The following is an 11,082-nucleotide window of genomic DNA, read 5'->3' on the forward strand; positions in this document are numbered from 1 at the left end:
TTAATGATTTACTGTATTTCTTTGTATTTTTGAGTTGAATCAGGCTGAGCTCAAGCTTGCCTGCGTAACTCAGCTCTTCTTACATTGGGTTTAATTACAGAATATTAAAAAATAAAAAATAAAGCCCCTGTACCAATATACAAAGAGAGGAAAAAAAAAAACTACTCCGTATTTAATTATTTTGGATTTTTACTTTGGGTTCAAGCTACCAAACTTTATACTCCCTCCGTTTTTAAATACTTGCTCCACTTTCTTTTTCTGGCCGTTTTTAAATATTTGCTCCATTTCTTTTTTTGGAAAGCTTTTACAATATTTAATTCATTTGTCATAATTGGTGGACCCAACATAATACTCTCTCTCCTCCTATTCTTCCACTACTTTTGTTTTTTACAATTTTTTATTTTCTAACTACCCCACTACCCCCATATTTTATTACTTTCTCCAATTTCTCCTAAAACTCCGCGCATGGAGAAATGGAGCAAGTATTTAAAAACGGAGGGAGTATTAGATGATCATATTAGACTTAACAGCAATACTAAGTATCAATGTACGTTGCATTGGACTAGAGCAAAATCCAAACTCAAAACTAAAATTTAACACCTGAGAGTCCTAACTACTCATAGGGTACCCAAGAACAAATTGATGCAAAATTTCATTATTCCTATCTGTTTCTCTTTGTTTTTCAGCTTGTAATATGTATCAAATATTCTAGAGAATCATCTAGACTATAAGAAAAGCATGTAAATGCTATTTTTTACTCTTTAAAATACATAAGAAAAGGTTAAGGATATATGATTTTGAACTTAATAGTCTATTATTACTCTTTCTAAAGGTTCATTGTATTAATTCTTACCAGTTTCAAGGTATTTAAAGATTGCATAAGACATTTTACGTGCAAAATGCTTATTAATCATAATTATGTACAAGCTAAAATCTTAAGTACAAAGACAAGCCTTGATAACTTCTCCGCATTGGCTAGCCATGTCGAGGCCACCCTAGTCTATTAAATAATCAGAACCTAATTCCTTGTATATAGAATTAACTTCCATAGAAATCAAAGCCAAATATTAGTATACAAAAACAATCCCAGCTGTTCTTATGGACAAAATATAATATAAAGAGCTCAGAATTTGAGTTCCATAAAGTCCAAGTAAATAAGAGATAAGCAACCAATGTCTATATATTGAATTATTGTAGTTTCTTATTCCAAACAAGTCCACCTGGTGAAATTGGTCAAGCTTAACAGTGGCAGACTGGCAGATCATTGGTCAAGGGTTGTGCTTGCTCAAAGCCTAAACAGTTCTATAATTTGCACCAGGAGTCCAGGTGTGTCCAATGTTATTGCTGCAGCACAAGCTCTTTCAGCCCCAACCTTATGAAGTACCTAAACACAAAATATTATAGTTTTTAAAATGAGATTATGCAACAAGCTTGAATAGCTTGGAAATTTGTTGTACCTCACGACTTCTAGCATCTCCAAAATATACAGGAAGATAAGTGCACGGCCAATTGATACATAGCACCAAGTAGTAAAAAGCTCAGTTCTATGATATCCCTCCCCATGGAATTGTCATTCTAAAGTCTTAATTGAAAACACATGATTTGTAAATTTATCACTTGGTTAGGACTGTTGTCCCCAAGTTTGGATTTTGAACACAAACCTATAGTCTTGCTTTGACAATTTAGATCATAATCAGCAAAGAGATCAACAGGTTTGACCCAAAGGTCTGCAGTCCTTTCCAAAACTAAATTCCTGTCCCAAGTTGAATTTACATAACAGCAGCAAGCAGTTAATAAAGAGTTGCAAACAACAATCCCTTCCTCAGTTCCTCCTAATATGGTCCTTAATTCTCCATTTGTGATAAGGAACTATGGAAAAAATCCAGAAACTCAAACCCAATTTACCACCATGATCCACCAAGTTATCGGGCATCCGAAATCACACAAGCATGATTTGAAATCAACTCAAAAAACAGCAATTAGAGTGATAGTCACACCCAATTCATTGCCACAATTCACTGCCACTATCCACCGCAATATTGAATTCAAAATCTTAGCAGCATACCAAATCACATAAGCATAATATAAAAACAATAGCAACAATTAACTCAATTAATAGCAATTTGAGTTGTACTCAAACTCAATTAACACCAATCCGCCATTAATCTAATTCACAATCTCAGCACCATCCCAATTTGCATAAACATGATTTAAATATAATAGCTAAAGCTAATTCAGTAACATCAATTTAAAATTCTTAAAGAGTATAAATATTAACAGCAATTTATATCCAAAAAAAGAAGTATCCACTTACTTTTTCTATCATCCATCCCAAATGACGCCATCTTTACTGATTGCAAAGGTCAAATCTGCGATACCCGGGAATAATCATACACAAAATCAAAAGGAAAACAGCAAAATCAAAAGCAGAAGATAATAATTATGACAAATCTGATAAAAAAACATAAGCATAAGAGACATCATAATTTACTAAGCCAGGATTCTTGCAGTAACAAGCAACAATATACTAATCAACTACCAATCACAGATAAACCCTACTTTATCACTACTCATAGCCAGAACGCACTTGCTCTCTCCCTCCTTCCCTTTTTCTCTCTTCCAACTAACCCTAAACTACAAAGAAAAAAACGTCAGATAAGAAAGTAGAAATGCAGGTTAAAGCAATATATTATGCAAACGCCTACTTGAGTGAGTGAAATCTCTCCTTAAATTTTATACCAGTTAGAGATAGCCTAAGGAGTCTTCATGTACAAAGCAATAAACATCGAAATAACAATTTTACGAGAACAAATTTCAGCTCAATTTCTCAAAGAAGAAAGTAAAGGAAAAAAGATTATTATTGTAGGGCATGATGAAAGTGGCCTTGGATCTCAATGGAGGAGAAAGAACATAAGCGGATAAGCCGCTTGGAAAACTCCGAGTATGCTTGAATGGAGTATGTCAATAAAGTGAAAGTGAGAGGAGGAGAATAGGAGAGAAAGTTGGAAATGAGCGGAAGAGATCCAGTTTCACTGATGGAGAACGAACAACTTCAATTATCAATGATCAAAGTCAACCTAGAAAATCAAAATAAAAATATTACCAACTTCAATTATCAAAGATCATATCCAAATCAGTCCAAAATAATCCAAAAACTACACCAAAACATGATCATAAAAGCAATTGCAACAATTACATTTAAAAATAAAAACAAATTTTAGAATAATAAAAAGGAAAAATGGAAACTAATAATCCCACCTTTGCCATTTTTGCTCAAAACAATCCCACCTTTTCGAAATCTGGAAATAATCCCACCTTTGATTCTCATCTGCTCAAAACAATCCTTTTACCGGTTTGTGAAATTGATAACTTGTTTGGGAGGTGACTTGCCACGTGTTACCTTTTTATTGGTCTTATGTTAAAATAAAAAATAATAACAAATATATAACTATTTATAAATAAAATAAAATAAATAAAAAAACCAACCCCTTTACCCCTGTCGAAACACCAACCTGAAATCTTCCCTGCCGGAATCAACTCGCCTTCCCCGTCACTCCCAGACTGACCAATCACCAAAATTCAAACTCCAACCATTTCCCCGTCAGTAGGTAAGGCAAACGAAGGGTGACTGAGTACGATAATGCTCATCCCCAATCTTGTTCGATACAATATGTTTAGAGCAGAAATTGAAATCCAAAAATATACTAGTATTAATCTATTGTCCTTTGTTTTTTTTCAACAAATTTAATCTGTTGTCCATTCCTTCATCTTTTCTATAATTTCCAAAAAAAACAAAATTGAAATGTGATTTCATCACCGAAATTCTACTGTAAATTGAGTAGATTCCACAAACCAAGATTTTCCTTTTTACAACTAAAACTTCAGATTAGCAACAATTGGGCATATGTAATTAACAATTAGAAACTTGGAACATATCTCATTAACACCAACAATTTTCAATTCGTAATATTAAATACTAGTATCAAATTCAAACAACAGTAACTAAGATTAAGAATCGAAAATCAATCAATTCACCTTTCCCATCTCTCAAACTGCTCTCTCTCTCTCTCTCTTTCCCCTCCTTTGAAGCACTCAACAATGGCGTCTCATTTTCATTTTGCTGGGTCAGGTGAGAGGGGGTGGGGTTTGGTGTTTTCAGGAATCGGGATAGCGTTTTCAGGGAGGGCTGCCCGGCCTGGCTGGGTTCAAGTGAGGGGGTCATGGTGTGGTGTTGAGGTCAGATGAAAGGGGGTGGTGGGGGTCAGGGTGGTGGTTGGTGGTGATAATGGTGGTTAAGAAAGAAGTGGGAAGAGAAATTTCAAAAGTTAAAAATAAAATTAAATAAAATAACCTGTTGAACAGGTTAAGGGTAAAAGGGACTATTTTAAGCAGATGAGTATTAAAGGTAGGATTGTTTCCAGATTAGTCAAAGGTGGGATTGTTTTGAGCAAAAATGGTAAAGGTGGGATTATTGTTTTCCATTTTTCCTAATAAAAATCAACCCAGAAATTTGATTTTCCAACCTGCTTTCTCCTTACCCTACCTCTCCTGCTAGCTTCCAATTCTAACACTTCTAAAAAGTCCGTTCTTACATGATCTCTCTCTCTCTCTCTCTCTCTCTCTCTCTCTCTCTCTCTCTCTCTCTTATCTCTCTTTACCCCCACTTTTATAACCTCATTTATGATCTAATATGTTTATTTAAACTAAAAACTCTGTAATTGTTTATCCCCAGATTAAGTTAACAACCTTAAATTATATGATGGACTGTACTGATGTAGTATTTTTTTTTTTTTTTTGGAAAATAAGATTTTATTACCGAAAAGAGAAAGTTACAACTTACAAAGCTAAGTTATAACTACCACCAACTACTGATGTAGTATTATTTTATATAAACTGACTCTTTATTAAAAGACCAACCGCTATTTTAGCATACTTTGAATCAAACATTTTTACAAACTGCTTGCAGCACAGAAAAGGTCGATACCTTATTCCAGTCAATGGAATAGGGATCCCTAGCTAACATTCTGATTAGCAATAAAAAAATCAACCACTGGCCCTATCTGAACAATCATAGTAGTTGACACATCTGTACAACACCAAATACTGAATCAGTCATAAAATAAAATAAAATCATAGTAGTTGTTACAAAAACGGAGAATATTCGTTTGATTTACTTTGCAGGTGGTCTTAACTTATTGAAATAAAATCAGTTTGATCATCAGTACAATAATCCAACTTAGAAGAATCATATTACTGGAAAATAAATTACTGATGAACATTAACCTAATTACAAATAATCAAGATTATTAAAACATGCAATCAAATAAATGGCTACTACCTCTAACTCTCATTAAATGAACATCAAATACTAATTGGTGACAACTATTTCAATTATGCAAATTCTAAACAAACATGAGTTGGTAGCAATTCTCATAGCAAGGAACTGTAATGGACTCATACTCTGGACTCACACACCCACAATCAACATAGAAATCACAGGGAAAAGATCGAGCCGTTGATAAGAATTATTGAAAACAGGGATTTGTACAAGCTAGCAAATTTAGGAAGACAAGATAAGTAAGCTTTGAAAAAAGATTATGGTATCAACTTGAATGAGTAAATCCTACCATAAATTAATAACTGACACCCTAATACCAACTTTTTATGATGAGATGATACCATGAGAGAACCAGTTAGAATTCCCTTAGAAACATTGCTTAAGTTGTGTGGAGTTGCAATGGCGAATCATCAAAGGTGCTATAATAATCACGTAACCTAAGCTAACTAAAATCAACACCAGCCATATCAGATTGATTGCCTTATTGTTTTATTATGAAAGCAAACTTTCTCCCTAACAATGTACGACCTTTGAAAATCAATGCAAAACATACTTAAAATAAGAAAGTGAAGCACACACAAGATGAATGCTGCTGAAAAGTTTGCTCAAGTTTCTTGGATGTTTAAACCCTTTGATAACTGCACAATTTTAGTTTCTAGCAACTACTGAACAGGGGAAATAGACCTATGATTTAGGTGATGCTGTTTGTATACATAGATTTTGATGACTGAATTCGGAGAAAGATTAGGTGTTATTGTTGACTGCAGTATTGGATGTTGTTTTAATGCAATCCTGCATTTTGGTTTATGCACTTTCTGAAAGTTAAATCTGTATATTTTTAGATGAACCTGTTTCTGGTGTTGCACTTTGAAGCATATAATCTTCTTAGAAATACCATTCGTCTATTGCATAATTAAAGTCAAGCAAATGCTAAATATTGCATAATCAAAGTCCTAAACCTTCATATTTAAAAATTGCCATTTGAAGTTCAAACACCATTAAAGTTCATTTGAAGTCGACATTGGAAATCTAACCAGTCTTATTCTATTTTAGGGCATGTGACATATCTTTCTTAGCACCCCAAAATAATATACTTGACTGTAATTCCAAACAGAGTAATATCAAGACAAATTTATACATCCAGGCAGCATGGAGCAATGATCCATTATTGGTTTTTACCAAAAGAACACCAAATGATGAATTACAGGAATAGATGCTCTGTCTCTCACATGAATTGACATTATAGTTGAAGATAGCTACAAAGAGAGGATACTTACAAGTTCCTCATCTTCTTTTTGCCTCAATGCTGTCTTTTGATGATGGAGTTGCAGCAAAAATCTCCTCTAGTCAATTTAGATCATTCCCAGATATGGCTTGAGCAGTTCAGGATCAGTCTACAAGTTTTTTAGGCACACAGAGGTCAGAATAAAAGAAAAAGGAAGAAGCTTATATAATATAGATATGTATTGGGACTTTGGGGGTTGATTTCCCATTTTCCCTGCACAAACTTGCTCTTTATGTGGTCACTTCATGCTAGGAATATGGCAATCAACAAGAATAATATAACAATTCAGTAACATTTAATTGAACAGACAAAATCACTCACTTTCCCGAATAAAGGTTTACAAGAACAAAGCATTTAAAACAAGAGTTAATAGTTCCAATTTCACAACTTAACACAATGATAATAGTCCAATCAAAAGCTAAATAATTATTGATCCGCTAGTCGTCTAGCAATTTCTATCTAATCAAATAATATTATATGAACACGTCAAAACCTCATACATCTGAATTTGATATTAAATTGCATAATACACAGATATTGACAATAACAGCTCATGGCACATTAGCAGCAAAACAACTATAATAAACATTCCTAAATTCGGAGTTTTAATTGTTGTAACAATCAAAAATTCCTTTTAAACAAGAAAAAATAAACCGTGATACATCTAGTATAATTGACCCTTAAAGCTAAAGCCTAATTTGCAATTTGCGTCATTTTCAAAGCATCGAAAAAGTACTTGCAAAAGCATCACTGATATAAACAATAACATGAAAAATTACCGAGGTGGCAGAGCAACATTAGAAAGCATCATGATCAAATCGCCGAGTACACTGAGTTGTCATGGTTATTCATCTCCTTTCTATTGTACATCAATTGTTGTGGCTGCATTGGGTACGAAATTGGAGAGCAATTGGCTGAACGCATTCCTCTCTCTGCTAGTAGAAAGTTGCAGAGCAGGCTGGCAACTAAAAGAGATTAGGTGTTAGTGGACGCTGCGAATAATTGAGGGAACACAATTCACATGACCAAGTAAGCCACTGCGCCTTCACAACAATATTTTCTTGACTAAAGCTGTCAAGTTGCATCTTGAAGAGATGCAACTGTATACATTTCTAAATTCACCAAAAGCAAACCAGTGGGACCAATCTTTACACCCCATTTTATCATTTCTCCCTTCTCTACCTTTGCATTACTAAACTAAACAAAGTAGTGTCATAAGATAATGCTAATTCTATAGTACTACACCACAACATGCCCAATAAAACAGAATCAAATACCAAAACCAAATAATTTGATGAAAATATTCAAAAAAATAAAAATTTACCTTCCCAAACATCATAAAACTCTCCTCCCATGGGAGTATTACCCTAGCCGACCTCTCACAGCCATAATCCTCGCTATCAGCAGAAGCCGAAAAACTCATAGATTTCTTCCGGTCATAGAAATCTTCACTCTCACAATTCTCTATTACCAAAACATCCCCATTAACCACAGCTTTCTCAACTGCAATCTCAGCCACTAACCCATCATCGTTTGCTTCAGTAACCATCAAATTTCTTAATTTACAACTCAATTCAAACATTTTCCTCCGAATGACTTCTTCTATGCCCCCCAGCCAAAGCAACAGCAGCCTCCAGCAAAACGCAGAACATTAAACCTGATAATCAAAGACAAACCGTAGATCAAACAAAACTGAAATCGCAAACCCAAGATTATTGTTTATAAACCCAACAAACTAACAAATCGCAAAAAGTAAACTATCATCCAAAAAGCACAGGATGACATCAAAATCAAAACAGAATACTTATTTTAAATTTATCAAAGGAAGGGTACAAAAGATGGAAAACCTCGTTCATATCGTGTGCCATGTTTTTCAAAGTGTCCAAACCTTCTGCTATCACATCCAGACCTAGATCCTAACAATATAAGAATATTTCCATATAGTAAGGATTAAAACACATGGACATGCAAGAAAGAACACAAATTCCAACTGAAAGTTTAGAGTTAGAAATGGGAGCTTTGTGCAAATTCACCTGCTTGATTTTTCTCATTTCATACTCTTGCTTAAATTGACTGGACTGTTCAGTCTCCCGTAGTTACTCATCATCAAATCTCCCATCTACCATTTATAGAAAAAAAAACGCAATAAATTATATTAGTCCCATAAGTACTTTCAAGCGTCAACCCTAACACTAACAAACGTAGGCTTACTTTCCAAAATGCAGCGCAAATAAATTCAAACACACACCTGAATCAAATTTTATCTCTTGGCGAGTAGCTGAAGAAGTCCAACCAGATGTCCAACCCCCATTCTTTTTAGCTGCAGGGGTTCCATCTGGTATGGACTGAATTCTATCAGGCTAAGCAAGGACTAAATCATTACGAGCGGAAAGTTCCTCAATTGAAAGCCCTTTCACCTGCATTACATAAGAATAACTAAATAAGCACTCAAATTGCAATGTAAAAAGAAAAGGGAAAAAAAAGAGACAAAATGCAAGATACAATGGCTTTGATTAGAATCAAAATACATTGTCTTCCACCATTCAACCACGGGCAAATCTAGGAGCGGGCTAATCCAGGCCACAACTCGCCTCACTGCCCAGAACATCTATAAAAAGTATTGAATGTGTCGTTTTACAGAAAAAATGGGTTAGCATACTTGATTCTTGTTTGATGCAATAATTCAAATCTTAATAGTGGTAGCTTTACTCGATTTGCTTCTATTGACACTAATTTCAGAGCTTTACGGATTTTTTTGAAAAATATTTTCTAATGTGATAAATAGAATACATTTTCATATTAATTAATAATTACTTTGGCTTTTTTCCCTTATTTCTCTTCAGGAATTTTCTTCTCCTAATTCTTTGAAAAAGCTCTATAGTTTACAGCTTTACGCCCTACCCAACCTAAAAATGCTGATCCACCTATGCATTCAACCTCAAATAAATTAGCATCACATACACATAGTCAAAAATAACTTCGACGATATCAACAGAACCTTAAAACTCAACGACACTTATTCATAACACGCATTCAATCTACAAAATAAAAAAAGTATAATTCATTGTTTTTCTACCTATTTAGTCTTTCTAATGTATTTGCAAGTAGAAACTACCTACATTTCAAAGTTCCAAGTAAACACAGATCCAGCAAAATTAAGGCAAAATTGGCAACAAGTCAATCAAAATTCGGCATAAAATCAAATTCAGTAGCATCACAAACCAAAATTGAAGAAAATTACTCACCCTTTTTTGAACCAATCACTGCAACTTAGGCACTTCTCTTCAAGTAATCAACCTTTAATTCGATGAATCTCAGCATTCAACGCCACAATTCCCCCAATTCAACAACCACAAATTCAATCAAAACCCTAAATCTAGCAAAAACAGACAATGAGAGAAGAAAGAGCAGAAACCTGATATGCAGTATCAATCAATAAACAAAGAATCATCATGCCCCATTGATGAAAGCTTAAAACTTTAAATTCCCAACACCAGATTCTATCATAATTTGACAAATTTCACACATTCCCAGTAAACCCCACAAACTAACACTTCCCCTTTCAATTCAAAATTCAATAAAAGTTCAAAACTTTTTACAAGTGAATTACAAAATTCCCAATTTAACATTAAAAAACCCTAATTCCAATCAATTATCAAAACACCCCTTTATTGATCAATCAGATTATAAACAAAATACCCAAAACTTCAATCCCAAAAAAAAAAAAAAAACAGAAAACCCCAGAAACATAAAATTGAACAAAAAATTTAAAACGAACTTTCTAAAATAATTAAAGCAAATCAAGTAAATCAGAAAAAAAAAACATAATACCAATGAGATGAGAAATTACCAGCTGGTTTACCATCAATTTCAACATCAAAGAACACTTTGTTGGTCACTTCCTTCGGATCTTCCAATGATTTCGTATTAGCCTGAATCAATTTCCCTAAAAATTACAAACATTGTAATACCAAACAAATAACCAAAATTATTCTTAGATCAAATCAAGATGATCCAGAAAATCATATGCCTTAAACCCCAACAAATCGAACTTAATCGATCAAAGGAAAAAAATGCAAAAAATACTCAAAAATACATCAAATAAAAAAGTTAAAATATTGTACCTGAATTTGAGATAGGGTTCCGAAGAGAATGAAACTCCATAACCAAACGCCACGGCAAAACTTATAAACGCAACAAACTAACAAATCGCAAAAAGTAAGTTATTATTAAGGGCCTATTTTTATTTTTTATTGACTGAAGTGAAATGAATAATTGATAAGAGAAGGAAATTGCGAGCTGAGTTGAGCTGAGCTGAATTTCAATGTATGAGAACATGTCATACAGCTAATCGCAAATCTAGCCAAACGCCTTGGTAAAAGCAAAACCGAACTGTAAAACCTCAAAGTAAAAAAAGGCAAATTACTCACCCCGCCAAATCAATCACCATAAACCCAAT

General features: G+C 33.8%; 1 pseudogene across 1 annotated transcript; it reads right to left on the minus strand.

The window, feature by feature from the left end:
- Positions 1–893: 893 nt before the first annotated feature.
- On the minus strand, positions 894–10,787 carry LOC145642736 (syntaxin-71-like; annotated as a pseudogene). The gene is made up of 11 exons (XR_014115715.1): positions 10,748–10,787; positions 10,474–10,569; positions 9,869–9,959; positions 8,870–9,040; positions 8,657–8,701; positions 8,471–8,539; positions 7,948–8,280; positions 7,403–7,581; positions 6,616–6,732; positions 2,315–2,369; positions 894–1,384 (listed from the first exon to the last, which is right to left on the minus strand). The product of XR_014115715.1 is annotated as a syntaxin-71-like (transcript).
- Between the last annotated feature and the right edge of the window lie 295 nt (positions 10,788–11,082).

Source organism: Chenopodium album, chromosome 8 (assembly GCF_948465745.1).
Source record: "Chenopodium album chromosome 8, dcCheAlbu1.1, whole genome shotgun sequence".
Lineage (NCBI taxonomy): Eukaryota > Viridiplantae > Streptophyta > Magnoliopsida > Caryophyllales > Amaranthaceae > Chenopodium > Chenopodium album.